Here is a 20527-nt window from a genome sequence, read left to right on the forward strand (position 1 = left end):
GATAATGTTGAGTTGAACAAAAACAAAATTTAATCAATACAACAATCGAACAAACAGAACTCAAGAAATTGTAAAAAAAAAAAAAAAAAAAAAAAAAAAAAAAAAAAAAAAAAAGAAAAAAAAGAAGAAGGGAAATTAAGGAAAAAGTAGCAGATTGGCATCAGTGGAGACAGAAAGGCATTTTAATGTTCAATACCTTATTATTCCCTATGTTCCAGGGTTCCATTTTTTAAAATCAGAGCAGCTACAAACGAAAAACTTTAAATATATACTGCAAAAACCTTTAAAACAATGGTAGAGAAGAGACGTGGGTAACGAAAATATAAAAATGGAAAAATATTTCAACAAAAAATTCAAAACAGCAAAAATGAAATGAAGGAACTTTATTTTTTTGGCAACACATAAATCTATGTTCTTCAGCATCAAATCGATTTCAGTTTGAGAGAAATCATTAGTAAATTTCAAAACCCTAGAAACGGTAATTGAATAGAAAACCAAAAAAGTGGGAAAAATGCCTACCTTCTGAATTATCTGTTGTTGAAGAGCAGAGACGGGATAGATTCTAAATCGTCTGTTGTTGCAGAGGACGAACGAAGATTTTTAGACTTCACTATTGCAGAGGCTTTTTTTTGTTCGTCTGTTTGATGGGTTGGAACACGCTAGTCTGATTTGTGTGTATATGGAGTTGCAGCGAAGAATCGCAAATTAGAGTGAGTATGAATCTTGATTGGGAAATACGGTTTGGGTTTTAGGGTTTGTCTTTCTTTTTTTTCTGTTTTTTTTTTTTTTTGTGGATAAGCGGCTTGGTCTTTTTTATAAGGGTCTGCGTTTTGTTTTTTTATTTTTGGGTGAGCGGGTTGGCGTCTGAAAAAGAGTCTTTCAGACGCACCGTACAATTTTTTAAAAGAATTACCCTATACGTGTCAGTTTTTGAAGGGGGCATTTTTGCTAACGTGTCAACACCTGGTTAAAAGCTTCTGCTTTTAGTAATATATAGATATAGATTAGATTATATATATATATATATATATATTTGATCATCCAACTAGATTCTTGCTGGTAACAGAATGAAAAGAAAAAAAAAAGTTCACGCATAACATGCATTGTTGTTGCACTGAAACAATAGAAGATCAATGTGGCTTTGATACCATGTTATATTTATGAAAATATAAATTGAGAGAGTATAGAGAGAAGAGAGAGAACGCAATGCTACTTGATTTGTCTTAACAGCCTGCGTCTACTAAGGAAGTTTTTGATGGTTACATCTTCACTATAATCTCAATTTTTTTTAAAAAAAAAAAAAATTTTACAATGAACCAAATATGGGATATTTATAAGAAGTTAAACCCTAAACCCTAAATTAACAATACAAAAAAACCATGATTAACAACTTGTAGTACATATATTATTTTTGGCTTGCACATTAAGGATTGGGCTTGGGCTTTGATAATTATTGGGCTTGATAACTTTAACATAATTCAATTATCTAAGGACTTCATCATCTTTAGGGACATGCAAGACGTACCCGAGACTTTTGTTATCCTAAATATTGGAGATATTCTAAATATTAGGAGATTATTTGCAATCAAAAGAGCCTCTAGATACACTCCCACACATGCAAATAGAAGGAACGAAGAAAAAAAATTAAAAAAAAAAAAAAAAAAAAAAAAAAAAAAGAGTTACAACCAATTAACCACACCCCAAAAAGAAAAAAGAAAAAGAATAAGAAAAAATCAAGTATATATTTATGTAATTCAACTTTAGGCCTACGTTCATATAGGCTAAGTACTTCAAGAAAGAAATTTCACTAACAAAACAAATCGAAAGTAAAATACACCCAAAACTGCTCTCTTTCACAAATAACAAAAAGAAGAAAAAACTTATATTTTCTCTCAGTGAAATTGTCAAAGGAAAGCAATTGGACCAAGCCGCAGCCCATATATATTTGCTTTGTCAAAGGAATTTATATTCAAGCTACGATATAAATCGATCTTCACCTAATTAGCTTGAATTAGACTAATCCTCGTCAAATGCCTTCACAAAAACCCATAAATGCTATCTCAGAATGCAAACATTATCAGAATGCAAAGGAACTAACATAGTTATCACGCCAGCTAGATTATTTGCGGTCCCAATTTTCTGAAGAAAAATATCCCACTCATCAACAATTTTATGTACAAAGTGGAAGCGAATATTAAAATGCCTAGTTTGAGAGTGGTGGAGCTTCTTCGCTGACATGATGAATTATTGGGCACTTCGACCATCACAAAATATACATACAGATTTGCATTATTATAAAATATATTAATTCTGCAGTTCAATGATAGTATATGCAAAATTGTTGACTGTATATAATAAAGTCCGTGCAACACATGGATTTCAGTCTGGTAATAATAAAGTCCGTGGTACAACGTATAACGTAATCTAATGTCCAAGATCAGCATCCAAGATTCGCTTATTTTGGCAAGTTGTTGACTGTTTAATGTTTAAGCAACAACATGCCACCGACGACAACGTACCACGGAATGAGGAAGCTTCATCTCTTCCTTATAATAAACAATGCATTATACTTCTTTTTCTTTTCTTTTTTTTCCTTTTTGACCAAGTAATAAAGCAAAGTTCTCTATAAATGGCAAGTTCAACAAACTAATGAGAACAAAAGTGAACGAGGTTTGTAACATGGTGAGTTTCAGGTTCCATTTCTATTTTTTGGTTTTGTTTGTAGTCTTTCTTACACCAACCCATAGTCTTGGTCACATATGCCTGCCAAAACAACAACATGTTGCCCTATTCATCTTTGGGGATTCATTATTCGATGCTGGAAACAATGACTATATCAACACCACCACTAATAACCTAGCAAATTATAGACCGTATGGGGAGACCTTCTTCAACTACCCCACAGGAAGATTTTCTAATGGACGTCTAATCCCAGATTTTATTGGTAAAATGCAATTAATCTTACTTTCTTTCTTCTTCTTTCTTAAGAATTTGAATTGTTAGTACATTGATTGTTGAAATTTTATTACAGCTAGAGTTTGCAAAGTTGCCATTCATTACGCCACTTCTATATCCCGGTTATCATCAATATACTGACGGGACAAACTTTGCTTCTGCCGGAGCTGGGGCTCTTGCCGAAACTAACCAAGGATTTGTATGTATCTTTTACATCAAGTGTGTGTGTATATATATACACACACATATGTACAATATTGACAATATTGAAATTTCACTCTCTAATCCTTATTAATAGGACAAGGAGATCTCATTTTGTCCAATGACAATCAGTATTATTAATTATGCAGCTTCTTTTCTTTTTTCTTTTTTTTTTAGATGAAAATTGGAAGCTTAATTAAATGTTTCCTGAAATTGATCATGTCGTGCTTAATAAAGAAATAAATATATAAATGATAAATAGGCTTGAAATTTGCATTGGCAATAGAGCTTTATCTAAATTATCTGAATAATTAACAGTGAGGTATGCAAATCATATGGCTGCGAATTAGAGGTTTTTGGCTTCCCTCTAATACTTTGGTAAATTGTAGGTGACGATGACATGATACATGTCGGCTCTTATCCAATGCTCGTGTATTGGATGAAGACCGCACCTCTAGCAATAACTCATGTTGCAATAGTGTGCTTGCAATAACATATTATCCAAATTTCAAATGCTTGAGTAGGCCATATTTTCCTAATCTTCTTTTCCTTTAATTTTTGGGGTAGGTGATTGACCTAAAAACTCAACTACATTATTTCAAGAAATTGGCAAAGCCGTTGAGGACAAAACTAGGACATGAAGAAACCAAAAAATTATTGGCGAGAGCAGTTTACTTAATTAGCATCGGCAGCAATGATTATTTTGTTCTTGCCACCTCAAATTCCAGTGCTCTTCAAACCTACTCTCCGGAAGGATACGTAGATATAGTGATCAGCAACTTAACAAGTGTGATAAAAGTAATAATATTCAATATTCAAAATAAATTGTCATTCTATTTAATTCTTGTTTTTTATATTCGCAAAAATTTGTTATACTAAATAACCATATCTTGATGTGCTAGGAAATATATAAGAAAGGTGGAAGGAAATTTGCGATTCCAAACTTGGCACCATTGGGCTGTTTGCCAATTGCAAGAGCACAAAGTCCGAATAACACAGGTGCATGCATTCAGGAACTTTCAACACTAGCAAAATTGCACAATGAAGCACTTTCGAAATCCTTGCGGAAGCTAGAAAATCAGCTCAATGGATTCAAATATTCAATAGCGGATACCTACACTTCTCTAAGTGAAACTCTAAATAACCCTTCAAAATATGGTATGTCAATAATTTTTTTAGTGTGTAATGTATTTTATTATTGTTAGAGCATTAGCATCAATCTGGCTAAAATTTCATGTTTAATTTGGCATAAAAGCCTACTTTTTCTATTTTACACAATTACTTTATAAAAACACCCACATCAAATTGTCTATTATACAACCTATTTTATTTAAATAATCATTCATTATTATTATTTTCACTTATAATAACACGTTTCTCTCTCTCTCTCTCCACTCTTTGGGTGTGTTTGGTAGAACGGATTTTAAGGAGGAAAAAAAAAAAGAAAAAAAAAAAAAAAGAAAGTGAGGATGAAAAACTTTTTGTAATGTGTTTGGTTGGAAGGGGAGGAGAGAAACCTGGGCCCCCCATAAAGTTTTCATCCCAAAATGGATAAAAAAAATTGGGTAGGGAGAAATTTGAGGATAAATGACGAAATTACCAATTATTTGCCCTTTTTTTTATTTTTATTTTTTATTTATTTATTTATTTTCTTAGTTTTTGCTTTACCTGGGCAGTGCATATGGGTTTCACCAGAATTTATTATTATTATTATTATTTTTTTTTAACTTTCTTGGGACGTTGCCTTCTTTTTATTTAATTTTTTTCCCTTTTTTTTTTCTTTTGATTTGCTGAGCTATGGTGTGGTGCTTTGTTTTGTTTGTCTTCTTATTCTTCTTTTTATTTTTATTTTTTTGGTTTAACTAGACATTATTTTTATTTTCAGGACATGATTTTTATTTTTTAATAAATTTGGATGATTCCCTTTCTTTTATTATTATTTTTTTTTTTTTTGCTTCTCACTTTTTGGGCATCATTTTCTATCAATGGTATATGAGTAAATTTATATAAACTCACATTTTTCACACCTCCACTTTTCCACTCCCAACCAACAAAAAGGAGGGAAATCAAAATATTTACAATCCTCCTACTTTTCTATTCTCCCATCATTTTCTGTCCTCCCACTTTTCCACCCCTTCAATCAAACAAATCCATTGGGTATCGCCTCTCACCTCCATCAGATCTCTCTCGTCTGAAACCTAGATCTATTGTTGCTGCTTCATCTTCTTCTTCCCAAAATTCGACCGCCGCTTCTTTTTCCAAAACACTTGCCGCCGCTGCTTCTTTCTCTTTTGCCACTTTTTCCTCTTCTTCTGCCCCTGCTTCTTCTTCTTCTTCTTCCACTATTGCTGCTTCTTATTCTTTCTTCCATTGCTGTTGCTTCTTCCATTGTATAGTTTTTTGTGCTACATGGGATTTGATTTTAGGTTTGGGTTGATGGGTTTGAGCTACCATTGGATTTGATGATTTGGGTTTTTTAGTTGATGGGTTGATCTAGTTTTGTGATAATATCAAATTTTGTAAGGGGTTGTGAGTTGTGGTGGTTGTGGGGGCTGGTTGGTGGTGAGTTGCCGTGGAGGCTGCGTTTATGCGAGAGAGACAATGAAGCAAAGAACAGAGAGGGAGAGAGATGAAATGAGAAATTGATAAAATATTGAGATACAAAGCTACAGTAGCCGTGCATATTTGCTCGGTTACTATAACAAAAATGTAAATCAACAGTATTATGGAAGAACTAATGTGGGGAGTTTTTGAACAAAATTGTGTAAATTTCACAACTTTTTCTATTATACACACACTGATATGAGTGCTCTTATAGTTTGCCATTTTAGCTCTATAAACTAAAAGTATCTCTACTTTTTTTTTTTTTTTTGGTGAAGGTTTCAAGATAAGCAAGATTGCATGTTGTGGAACCGGTCCATATAGAGGAATTTTTAGTTGTGGAGGGAAGAGATCTGTCAAAGAATACAAATTATGTCATAATGTTAGTGAATATGTGTTCTTTGACTCCATTCATCCCTCCGAAAAGGCCAACCAACAATTTGCTGAGCTAATGTGGAATGGAACTCCTAATATCACAGGACCTTACAATCTTAAAGCGTTGTTTGAAAACTAATGAATGTAAATTTGATTTTTTTTTTTTTATAAAAAAAAAAAGGTGAATCATGTTATATTATCATTAAAATCTACATAAGAATTGTATTTTCATCCCGAAGTAATAAATATATTCAATATTTCAAGTTGTATGATCATACTCCACTTACAAGTTATTTCGTTTCGGGATAGTCTTTTTGGATTTTAGGAATCCACTTAGGATTTAAAAATATTCCCGTATTTTGTTGTAAATAACTCAAAGGAATCCTTATACTTAAGGGCATAGAGATTCCCACTAAACCTTATTTTTAGGTTATGTGGATTTCCTTATCAAAATGTAGGTTTCTATATTCGGATATTCAAATTACTTAGTAATTTTGTTTTCTTTAAGTGGACTTGCTGAGCTAATGTGTGTCGATAATTTGCTAAGCTATTGGAACTCCTGATATCATGGAACAAAAGTTTGAACATTCTTATCCTTTTTAGCATTTAACTTCTCTTTGGATTCATTCTTAGAAGGTTCAAATTTTTTAGAGTTTTCTCTTGCCTCTATTCCTAGAATTCTTCATAATTAAATCTCCTAAATTGTTTAGCAAGGAAGGTTATTTGTTGCTCATACGATCATCCCTAGAAGAATCAGTATCCTCTTTTAAGGCCATCGACTTGTTTGAGGTTGGTAGGCTCATATGTTTGTAATAATTCCTCAACCTTTATAGAATCTAGGTCCTTACTCTCTTCTATGGTCATACCTGAGGACGAAACCTCTTGTTTAAAGATCTCATAATCTTCCCTGCAATCTTAGGTTCAACGATTTTATCTCCTAAGTTGAAACTTGAATTCTCAATATCATTTAGTTTGCATAGAATTCGTTGAAAGTTTCATCATCAGCCATTCTAATCTCTTCAAACCTAGAATTCTCAATGTCATCTGAAGTTTTGAGTTTTTGCTTTATTCGCCCTCTCTACACTAAAGGTTCTCCTAATCTCTTCTTGAGAGATAGCAATGAATATTGTATTAAGACCTTTGCTATTTAGGTTAGCTGCAATTAGTTACTCAGTGGACCACTGATCACTAGGAGCTGTAGCGGTTTAGCCTTTGTTGACAAAGAGCCAAAATTTATCATCAATGGATTTGAAGAAAGCTCTCATGCACATTGTTCAGTAGGCACTATTGCAGCCATCGTAGAGCAACAAGATTGTCAAGGAAAGATCAATGGAGTCAATGGTCACACTCAGGAAATAAATCCTAAACTAAGTTAACCTTGTTTTGATACCAATTACAAAGTACCTTTAGACCCCTTTGGTTGATTTTATAGTGGAATTAATAGTAAACTCATCACAAATGTTTAACACTCATTATACCCTTAGATTTTTTTGTGATTGAAAAATATATGAGTCTCAAATTATAATTTATACAAATTATTAACTCTTACCCAAAAAATAGAAGAACCTCTAAGCACGTGTGTGAGCGCGTGCTTAGAGGCTAGTTGTTGATAATTATTTTTAACTAAAAATCTGCAATATAGTACTTGATTTGCTAATGTTCAATATCACACATGGTTTTCTTTGGGGAAAAAAAAAATTCCAACTTTACTTGTCATCAAGTAACTAAATCAAATATAGATCTAAGGGAACTATGGAAATATATAGGAGAATCGAATATCGCTGAAAAAAAAAAAAAAAAAAAAAAAAAAAATCTAACATATACAATCTTAAGCTACAGGAGGGACAGCTTAATCCCTTTAAGAGATCAGCCCTTTCCCTCATTCCAAATGCTCCACATTTAACACATTATGACTGTAGCCCATCAACAGTACTCTTTCCTTTCCCAACAACCCTTTTTAACATTCCAAAAGGTCCAATATGGTTTTGAACGTGCAGAACATAGCAAACATCATAATCTATACTATTTCCATAGAAAAATAATAGTAAATCGTTGATTTTAAAAACAAAGAGAAATAAGTTGTAATTTATGAAAAACCTACCCTTGCTTGGTAAAGTTTCTACATGCCACACATAATTAATAGAACTTCAAACACACAAAGTCAAAAATATCAAACTGACGTGTCCCCTCCTACATATAAATAAGTGTTGAATTATGAAAAACTTACACCCATGTCGATCTCAAATGTCCCCTGCTCCATAGCGTCATTGTTTTGGAATTGGTTTAGAACTTCAAACAGACAAAGTCACAAATATCAATCCTCACCAGCCAAATTAAATTGCATTGGTTTAGATTGTAGATAGAATAGACAAGGGAGAATGAGAAGTGAGAAAAGAAAGTTGGCATGATGAAGATTGAAGAGAGTCAAAGGAATTGCCATCCTAAAAAATAAAATGATTCAATAGATAACATTGCTCAGTTCTAATTTTTTGACTTGAAGTCATGAAATAACTTCTACCAAAAGTTACAACTAACATTTTATCATTTCTAAGAACGATAACCCTCTGTAATAATCATGCAGCACACAAAAAGCAAAAAAAAAAAAAAAAAAAAACAACAACAAAAAAATAGCTTAAGCAAAGATTAGAAACCCCACAATTTCAATCCCGCTTACACATAACAAAACAGAACACATAAGAAAAAGGCATAATTTCAAAACCTAGCAACGTAAAAAAAAAAAGAAAAAAAAAAGCAGAGTAATTAATAATTCTTAAATAGCATTAATTCAAAAGGGTGAGACAAAACCTTGGCAACCATGCAGTTGGAATGTGATACCTTCATAATTCTCTTCTACCTTCCCCGATTTTGTCCAGCCATCTTTATTGAATAATATTGATAATACTCTCTCTCTCTCTCTCTCTCTCTCTCTCTCTCTCTCTCTCTCTCTCTCTCTCTCTCTCTCTCTCTCTCTCTCTCTCTCTCTCAGTGAAATTGTCAAAGGAAAGCAATTTAACTAAGCCGCAGCCCATATATATTTGCTTTGTCAAAGTCGGCCAGGTCAAAACGAGAACTCAAGTTCGATTTAAACTCAACAAAACAAATATAAACACTAACCATCCCAAATGGAATTTATATTCAAGCTACGTTATAAATCGATCTTCACCTAATTAGCTTGAATTGGATTAATCCTCGTCAAATGCCTTCATAAAAAACCATAAATGCTATCTCAGAATGCAAACATTATCAATCAAGTCCAAACAGTGCTTTAACTTGTGCAAAGGAACTAACATAGTTATCACGCCAGCTAGATTATTTGCGGTCCCAATTTTCTAAAGAAAAATATCTCACTCATCAACAATTTTATGTACAAAGCGGTGGAGCTTCTTCGCTAGCTAGATGAATTATTGGGCACTTGGACCATCACAAAATAGACATACAGATTTGCATTACTATAAAATATATTAATTCTGCAGTTTAATGATATACAAATTTGATCATCAAACTAGATTGCCCGTGCAACACATGGATTTTAGTCTGGTAATAATAAAGTCCATGGTACAACATATAACATAATCTAATAATGTCCAAGATGAGCATCTCGTTGTACACATTTCAACATAATTATATCAAAATAAAGTGGAAATTGAAAACGTGGGCACCTCATAAGTAAACGCTAAAGCGTGGTCTGAAAGAACCTTCAAAAATATTTAAGATAAAATTTTACAAGTTGTTGAATGCTTAATGTATATGATAATGACAACTAATACTAATCTTTGTCTTACATTTCTATTCTAGCATATAGAAAAATATATGTCCTACTTATCTCTAGGAAGGCCTAAGTGCCTATATATAATACATATATAAATTGTCATTAAACGTTTGTTTTAGTAGAGAAAAGTATATAGTGGTTATACCTGCTCCATTTCTCCTATGCCTTAATTATTTGATATATATATATATATATATATATAGTAATTATTTAAGACCGAGACTGTCCTTCAATTCTTACAGCTTAAAAGTTTTTGACCTTGGTGAAACTGTGAAAGCAACAACGTGCCACCGACGACTACGTACCATGGAATGAGGAAGCATTCTGCTTTGCTTTCTTTTTTTTTCTTAATCTTTTTCTTTTTGACCAAGTAATAACGCAAAATTAGGGGTGTGCATGGGTCGGGTTGGGTCGGGTTGAGGGAATTTTTTGACCCGACCCACCATGGTGGGTCAAAAAAAATTCGACTCAACCCAACCCATCACATAAGTCCAACCCAACCCAACCCACCCCGCGTGGATCGGGTTGAACCCATGGGTTTGACAATTTTTTATTATTATTAAATTGAGTAAAAAAAAATATAAATATTAATATATTAAAAAAACCTAAAGATTAGTATCAATGTAACTCCTCAAAGACTCAACACTAATGACTAAACAACCATAGTAATTTATTAGAATTTGTGTGAATTAATTGGCTTTTATATAGGATAGGAAGAATTGGTTATTTAAAAAAATTTATTAATTATATAATATATTATATATATAATTAGTATTAGTAGAAGGAAGTGAGGAAATGCAAATTATTAAATATAATATATATATATATATATATATATAAAAGTGCCCTACAATTGATTTTTTTTTAAAAAAATTATTAAATATAAAATATATTTTAAATATATATTAAATATGGGTGGGTCGGGTCGGGTTTGGCGGGTTTGTAATTTTATGACCCAAACCCAACCCGACCCGCCATAATAATTTTTTTGATAACCCAACCCAACCCACCAAGCCTTAAAAACCGACCCAACCCGGTGGGTCGGGTCGGGTTGGGTCGGGTTTGGCGGGTCGGTGGGTTTTTTGCACACCCCTACGCAAAATTCTCTATAAATGGCAAGTGCAACTAACCAATGAGAACAAAAGTGAACGAGGATTATAACATGGTGAGTTTTAGATTCCATTTCTGTTTTTTGGTTTTGTATGTAGTCTTTCTTAGCCCAACCCATAGTCTTGGTCACATATGCCTGCCAAAACAACAACATGTTGCCCTATTCATCTTTGGGGATTCATTATTCGATGCTGGAAACAATGACTATATCAACACCACCACTGATAACCTAGCAAATTATGGACCGTATGGGGAGACCTTCTTCAACTACCCCACTGGAAGATTTTCTAATGGACGTCTAATCCCAGATTTTATTGGTAAAATGCTATTACTCTTTCTTTTTCTTTTTCTTTTTTTCTTTTTCCTTTTAAGAATTTGAATTGTTAGTAAATTAATTGTTGAAATTTTATTACAGCTGAGTTTGCAAAGTTGCCATTCATTACACCATTTCTGTATCCCGGTTATCATCAATAGACTGGCGGGACAAACTTTGCTTCTGCCGGAGCCGGGGCTCTTGTCGAAACTAACCAAGGATTAGTATGTATCTTTTACATCAAGTGTGTGTATGTATATATCCACACACACATGTTCAATACTGACAATATTGAAATTTCACTCTCCAATCTTTAATAATAGTACAAGGGGAGATCTCATTTTGTCCAATGACTATCAGTATTAATCAGGCAGCTTTTTTTTTTAGAAGAAATTTGGAATAAATATATGAATGATAGATAGGCTTGAAATTTGCATTGCCAATATAGAGCTTTATCTAAATTATCTGATTGATTAATAGTGAGGTATGCAAATCGTATGGTAGCGAACTATGACATGATATATATTTTAAAATGGTGACATGTCGGCTCTTGTCCAATGCTCTTGTGTATTGGATGGAGGCCACACCTCTAGCAATAACTCATGTTGAAATAGTGTGCTTGCAATAACATATTACCCAAATTTCAAATGCCTGAGTAGGCCATATATTCGTAATTAATCTTCTTTTCCTTTAATTTTTGGGGTAGGTGATTGACCTAAAAACTCAACTACATTATTATAAGAAATTGGCGAAGCTGTTGAGAACAAGACTAGGACATGAAGGAGCCAAGACAATAATGGCGAGAGCAGTTTACTTAATTAGCATTGGCAGCAATGATTATTTTGCCCTTTCCACCTCAAATTCCAGTGCTCTTCAAACCTACTCTCCGGAAGAATACGTAGATATAGTGATCGGCAATTTAACAAGTGTGATAAAAGTAATAACATTCAATATTCAAAATAAATTGTCATTCTATTTAATTCTTGTTATTTACATTCGCAAAAATTTGTTATACTAAATAACCATATCTTGATGTGCTAGGGAATATATAAGAAAGGTGGAAGGAAAATTGCGATTCCAAACTTGGCACCATTGGGTTGTTTGCCAATTGCAAGAGCACTAAGTCCGAATAACACAGGTGCATGCGTTGAGGAACTTTCAACACTAGCAAAATTGCACAATGAAGCACTTTCTAAATCCTTGCAGGAGCTAGAAAATCAGCTTGATGGATTCAAATATTCAATAGCGGATACCTACACTTCTCTAAGTGAAAGAATAAATAACCCTTCAAATTATGGTATGACAATAATTTTTATGGTGCATAATGTCTTTTATTATTGTTGGAGCATTAGCATTAGTCCAGCTAAAATTTCTTTCTTGTTTATTTTAGCATAAGAGCTTACTTTTTCTATTTTACACAATCACTTTGCAAAAACACACACATCAGACTGTCTATTATACACTCTATTTTATTTAAATAATCATTTATTATTATTATTTTCATTTATATAACTTGTTTCTCTCTCTCCACTCTTTGGGTGTGTTTGGGAGAGAAAAAAAAATGGTGGGGCTCGAGTGTTTTCTCCCCAAGCCCACCAAAAAGTTTTCTCCCCAAAATGGAGAGAAAACTGGATAAGAAGAAATTTGAGATTAAATGACGAAATTGCCATACAAATGCCCCTCTCTTTTTCCTTGTCTTTTTTTCTTAGCTTTTACTTTACCTAGGCAATGCACATGGATTTCACCCTCTTTTTCTTTTTCTTTTTTATAACTTTCCTGGGATGTTGCCTTTTTTTTTTTTTTTCTTGGGTTGTCGCTTGGTGCTTTGTTTTCTTCTTTTTTTTTTTTTTGGTTTATCTGGACATGTTTTTTATTTTCAAGACATGATTTTTATTTTTTAATATATTTGGATGATTCCTTCTTTTTTTTTTTGCTTGTCACTTTTTGGGCGTCATTTTTTATCAATGGTATATGAGTAAATTTATATAAACTCACTCTTTCCATACTTCCAGTTTTCCACTCCCAACCCAAAAAAAGAAGGAAAATAGAAAAATTTTCTATCCTCCCACTTTTCCACCCCACCAAACAAATGAATCCTTTGGGTCTCGCCTTTCACCTCCATTAGATCTCTCTCGTCCCAAACCCAGATCCATTGTTACTGCTTCTTCTTCTTCTTCTTCTTCCCAAATACATGTCGCCACTGCTTCTTCCTCTTCTGTCGCTTCTTCCTCTTCATTTGCCCATGTTTCTTCTTCTTCTTCCACCGCTGTTGCTGCTTCTTCTTCTTCCTCTTCTTCCACCGTTGCTGCTTCTTATTCTCCTTATTCTTTCTTCCACTGCTGCTGTTTCTTCCATTATATGGTTTTTTGGGCTACCAATTGGATTTGATTTTAGGTTTGGGTTTATGGGTTTGAGCTGCCACTGGATTTAATGATTTGGGTTTTCTGGTTGATGGGTAGATTTGATTTTGTTAAGATCAAATTTTGTAATGGGTTGTGAGTTGTGGTGATGGTGGGGGCTGGGTGGTGGTGGGTTGCGATGGAGGCTGCGTTTATGTGAGAGAGACAGTAAAGCAAAGAAAAGAACAGAGAGGGAGACAGATGAAATTAGGTATTGATAAAATATTTAGATACAAAGATACAGTAGTCGTGCATATTTGCACAGTTACTATAGCAAAAATGCAAATCAATAGTGCTATGGAAGAACTGATACGGGGAGTTTTTGAACAAAATTAAGTAAATTTCACATCTTTTTTTATTATACACACACTGATATGAGCCCTCTTATAGTTTGGCATTTATGTTCTATAAACTAAAAGTATCTCTGTTTTTTTTTTTTTTTTTTTTTTTGAAGGTTTCAAGATAAGCAAGATTGCATGTTGTGGAACCGGTCCATATAGAGGAATTTTTAGTTGTGGAGGGAAGAGATCTGTCAAAGAATACAAATTATGTCATAATGTTAGTGAATATGTGTTCTTTGACTCCTTTCATCCCTCTGAAAAGGCCAACCAACAATTTGCTGAGCTAATGTGGAATGGAACTCCTAATATCACAGGACCTTACAATCTTAAAGCATTGTTTGAAAACTAAGAAATGTAAATTTGATTTTTTTTTTTTTTTTTTTTAAAGTGAATCATGTTATATTGTCATTAAAATCTAAATAAGAATTGTATTTTTATACCGAAGTAATAAATATATTCAATATTTGAAGTTGTATGATTATACTCCATTCATCCCGCAACGGCAATAGCCCCTGCGGGTCTATAGTAGCGTTTTTTTATTCATGGCTATAGGCTAAGACCTATAGTTACGTTTTTAAAAAACGCAGCTATAGACCCGCTTTGGTTGCGTTTTATTGGGTCCGAACTATAGCTGTGTTTTTCAAAACGCGGCTATAGATCATCTTTAAGCTGCATTTAAAAACATGACTATAGGGTTAGATTGTAGCTACATTTTGCAAAATACGGCTATAGGACATCTTTAAGCTGTGTTTGGAAACGTGGCTATAGGGTTAGACTGTAGCGCCGTGTTTCAAAATGCGGTTATAGAACATCTTTAAGCTGCGTTTTCTAGCTAAAGCCTCCTACATTGGTAGAAACTATAGCCGCATTTTAAAAATGCGACTATAGGTTTTTTTTTTTTTTTTTTTTTCCCTTGCTATCACAACGTCCTACCCAAAAATCACAATTTCTTGCTAAATCATAACTCAAAACAAAACAGCCACATCCACAAACAGATACTTAAATTGAACCACAAAATCACAGGTTCCTAACATCACAAGTTCCATAAACATCACAAACAGATATTTAAGGATTTTTTATCACAAAATCACAAGTTCCCAACAAAAAATTGACAAAAGATTTTTTACATCACAAAAAATATACAAGAAGGATTTTTTGCATTCTAAATTGCCCTCGTACAGCCTAATAGGCCAAGAATGTATTGACCCCTTGTGATGAATTAATTGATTAATTAGCCAAGTTTATTAATTAATCAAATTAACATGCAATATGCATGATAGTACAAACAAATCACCAATTAAACTAAGTATGCAGTGGAAAATAAATTGACACGGTGATTTGTTTACGAATGGGGAAAACCTACATGGCAAAAACCCCCCACCGAGTGATTTTAAGATCACCACTCCTAAGAATCCACTATTATCGAAACAAGCGATTACAAGTAAAGAAATCCCAGTACCTTATACCAACCTATAGTTGAACTCTTACCCTAATACCCAACTGGACTTTTCTGTAGTGACAATCTTTCATTTTCAATGCACGGCTCCCAATACGTGACTAATTAATTGTGCGGATCCCAGTACGCAACTTGATCACCAACTTGAGAAAGATGTTGGCTACAAAGTTCTTCAGTTCATCCAGACAATGAAGATCATGAAGTTGCTAGGTCATAAAACCCTATGGTGTACAAAACACAACAACTTCTTGAAGAGAAAGAAGAACTAGGACAAACTAGGTTTCTAGTTACACTTTTCTTCACACTTGTGGAATTGTGCTCTTGTGCAACTTGTGTCACGTTTTACAGCCCTTAAAATAATCTTTATATATGTGTAGAGTTGTGAGAAAAGAAAGCCCAAACATACACTCATGGATTGGATGAAAAACAGTCCTAAAAAACTGAATTTCATAAACCTCGATAGATAGCCATCTATTGAGCTAGCTGTCGAGCCACGGGTTTTAGCAGCTTTTAAACCTCGATAGATGCTAGTTGTTGAGCTAGCTGTTGAGCTTTAAAATCCTGTACTTTCTCACTTGATTCTTGGACAGACTTGTATGGCTTTAAGACTTGAACTTGAAATCTTGTTTATTGAAACATTAAACACGTCCTAGATCTACTCAATTACAAGTAAAATGCGTTTTGTCAAAGGATTAGCCAATTACATAAAATGTTGACATATGTTCCTAACATGAATCACATATGTCCTAACAATCTCCCCCTTTGGCAATCCGTGACAAAACCACAACAAACAAATGAGATATGAGAGAAGTCATAAATCATTAAACTTTACATCACTTGTTGAATACAATAAAATCTATCTTAACACAAATTCTTGAAAAACTTTGTAAGAAGAGAGTTTATGACAAGTAGACTTTGACAACCTGTATTTCTGAAACACTTTAAACAAAACTCATCACGGCATCTTAGTGTGAAATAGAAATAATAGATTGCATACAATATATAAGAAACATGTGTATAAAGAAAGAAAAGAAACAACACATGAAAAGATAGGTGAAAGAACATACATCAATATATATAAACCAAATATAAGTACAATGTATGTCAAAATGGTCACAAGACCCATATACAAGGAATAATGTATCTAAAATAGAAAGAAAAGAAAAGATACAAGTATCCTCACTACATCCCTCAATATACACTCCCCCTATCTTCTAAACTAACCTTCCCCTTATGAGTATGACTACTCTCATCTCAAAACTACTCCCCCTTTTTGTCATGAGTGACAAAGGGCAAGTAAATCAAGTAGACATCTCATCGTCACTAGGCGAGTCATCATCATCATCCTTAGCATCATCAGCATTGTCGAAGCCATCATCACTCTCATCCTCAGAAGCTGGCAGAGATGGAGAGGAAGCCACAATGAAACCACCTATGACAGCCTATCGTCATGCAATATGACCAACACGGGTGTTCACTTGACACAATTCATCGCTAAGAGTGTCAAGGCAAGCATCCATGCACACAAGTTGTGCTATGATGGCCTTAAGTGTCACTCCACCCACTGAAGAAGAAGGAGCGAAGGTGGATGAAGTGGTAGAAACTGGAGGAGCTGCCGTCTGCGTCTAGGGCTGCCTCAAGCGTAGCTATGCAAGACTCTGCTTTACGATAGTGACGTCAATGGCACACATATACACGAAGTGGGGAGACTCAGGATAGGAGACGGAAAAATGGCGAAGGAGTCTCGTGATAGCGGAAGGAAAAATGAACTTATCACGAGTCGCCATGTCCTTATAGACATCTATAAGGGAGAGTATAAAGTATGAAAGAAAGTCAATAGAGATATCCTCAATGAGGGACAACAAAAATCGAGCACGATACTCTATGATAGTATTATAGTAAGACAATGGATGAAGAACAAATGTCATCACCATGTTTAGGAATCTCGGACCTTTAACAAAGGCCAAGTAAGGGGTGTTTTGACGGTCACCCCAAGATGATGGTGTCTCACAAAACAAAGATGCGAGTTCGTCTTTGGACACTGTCCTAAGACACGCACAGCCTGGTTAATCAGGATGCGTTACCCTAGGCGCGTGTAGTACCTCAGAAACAATCTACAGAGTAACTACTATGCGTATACCTCAAACACAAGTAGAAAACTAAGGTATAAAGTAATCGAATCCGTGCATATTGGAGTAGAACTCCTATATGATCACAAAAGGGCACGTGATCGGGACGCCACAAAGTGACTCCCAACCCCTACTGTGGATGACAGTGGGTAGGTCAGTGTTAGAGAAATCTGACAGAATGACTTGGCATTTTGAATGAATGCCACGTCATGAAAAGTTCTCCGAGAAGTTCGATTTGGCCTTCTCATCACAGAACCGGATGTGAGAGGGAGTGGGGTCAGATGGAGAAGAAAAAGAAGATGCCTTGGAACGAAAAGGGTTCTGGGACGGAGTAAACTTACGCTTAGGTGCCATAACGCAACTAACATAAGAGGGAGAGAAAGAGAGGGAGACAATCAGAAAAGTACCAAGCAACAAATCTATCAAAATATTTATAATTGAAGGTATGTATGCATGAGAATGCATGAACATGTGACATGCAAAAATAAATTCATCATGGGCTCAACCCAATCCAAACCTATCAGCACACAACATAGCAACAAAGTAAACACACATCTAAATGTATGAAACTTTGTTATAATGCACATGTGATGCAATGCATGAAGTTTTAAACGTCATTTTGACAAAACCCATCCCAAAAATTGAGAAAAAACTTCATTGAATTTGAAAAATCTCAAATCTTTAAAAAAATCCCAAAAGTTAGGTCAAACATATGAAATGCATGATGAAGAGAGGGATTAAGGACCTTACTAGTGAAGAAAAGCAAGATTAAGGTCGAAGAAAGCTTGGGAATGAAGTTTGGAGTGAGTGAGAGGTGTTTGGGAGGTGAAAAGACTGAAAACTGTCAAGAGAGATCGAGGGTGTGATATCTGAAATCACGATGGCTGCTTATATAGAAATCTCATAAATCTTGATCGATCGAGAGCTGTAGAGAAGCTATTGAAGTTTAAAACATGTGTTCCATTTGTCAAACCTACTAACGAGGAGCTATTGAGGATCAAATAAGAGGTTTTTAACACATAGAAGCTCAATAGATCGAGGCAGCTATCAAGGAGATAGAAAGTTTCTCGATTGGTCGAACTAGCTATCGAGAGCTATCAAGAATGGGATAAGAAAAAGCTGAAGGGTCTCGATAGATAGCTTATCTGTCAAGATGTATCAAAAAGCTATCAAGATTGCATAAAAATAGTTTTTCAATGAAGAGAAAAACACAGATATGAATACAATCAAGTATGCTACTCAAACACAGATCCAAACAACTTTTTAAGCTCTCAAAAACATCTCTCAACAATAAAAATGATGGGCATTTAGATCCAAAACACACACACACACACACTAAACAAGTCTAACCAATTTTATATTTCAAAAACAAGTCAAGACAGTTTAGTGAGTATACATTAACACAAGTATTCCTTGTGATAGCCAAATCATATTGTACCTGCACATGTATCAAAAGTAGCAAAGAATATTGCGTGTTGTGAGTGAAAAACATCACAAGATTGCCTAAGTGTCTACATGTTATGACAATTTGAGATATGAGAAAATCACTTTTACTCACACACAATCATAATTATTTGATGGGGACTATCACCTTCGAGGTACATCCTATAACTCTCACATCTCCTAGAATACATGCTTGCAATCATATATAAAGCATTTTGATCTTTTTGCTTTTATTTTACTTTTAAGCAAACCATATATGGGCATATAAGAGAGAGAAAATAAATACCCAATGATATTAAGCTTTTGACATTACACTTTTGCTATGCCAAAACATACAGATGTCATTTCATGATTGGCAGACAACAGTGGTGAGATGGTTATTTATGCCTTTCTCTTAGGATTTTCTAGTCCTTCTCATCAAAAAGAGTGATACGAGTGTTAAGTACAAGATATCACTTGAACTTACTCATCACAAACACGAGCCACAAAGCTTACTTGCTTAGTTGTGCATAGAGATTCTCATTTAAGCTACAAGAGATACAAAGTTTAGAAAACTTTGTTTCAATGACCATCCAGGATACACAAGTACCAATGTACACAAACACACACTGTTTTTGTATTTTTCAATTTTTCATTTATTTTTATATGAAAAAAAATAAATAAAACAAAACTAAAAAGTAACCAAACAAAAACATGTTAAACAAAACAAAGTAATGCATAAAACTAGGTGCAAATGCATGAGGAAGGAGGAAGAGAAGAGAAGATCAATCCATGGAGATAACATCAAAGTTTTGGTGAAGGAATTCAAACCGTTTGCTGTCAAGAGGTTTGGTAAACAAATCAGCCTTCTGATCATCAGTGTGAATAAACTCAAGAGTAAGAGTACCATCTTCGACAAGCTCACTAATGAAGTGGTGTCTAATCTCTATGTGTTTGGTTTGAGAATGTTGAACCGGATTCTTAGAGATGTTAATGGCATTGGTATTGTCACAGTAGATGGTAAGATGCTCTTGACAAATACCGTAATCATGGAGGAGTTTTTGCATCCATAGAAGTTGGGTGCAACAGCTACCAGCAGCGATGTACTCTGCTTCTACAGTGGATAATGAAATGGAATTCTACTTTTTGCTCATCTAGGAGACAAGATTATTACCCACATAGAAACCCCCCCCCCCATGTACTCCTTCTATCATCAGCATTCCTAGCCCAATTAGCGTCAGAATACTTAGCTAAAATATCATTTGTGTCCTTGTTGTACCATACACCAAAGTCGACAGTAGTTTTGACATACTTTATAATTCTTTTCAAAGCAATCATATAAGACTCTTTGGGATTAGCCTGATATCTAGTACACACTCCCACACTGTAACTAATGTCAGGTCTACTAGTAGTAAGGTAAAGAAGACTACTTATCATGCTTCTATAGAGAGATGAA

General features: G+C 34.2%; 1 pseudogene; it reads left to right on the forward strand.

Moving 5' to 3' along the window:
• The first annotated feature begins 2679 nt into the window (after positions 1-2679).
• LOC115989062 lies at positions 2680-14413 on the forward strand (annotated as a pseudogene).
• The last annotated feature ends 6114 nt before the right edge of the window (positions 14414-20527 follow it).

Source organism: Quercus lobata, chromosome 5 (assembly GCF_001633185.2).
Source record: "Quercus lobata isolate SW786 chromosome 5, ValleyOak3.0 Primary Assembly, whole genome shotgun sequence".
Taxonomy (NCBI): Eukaryota; Viridiplantae; Streptophyta; class Magnoliopsida; order Fagales; family Fagaceae; genus Quercus; species Quercus lobata.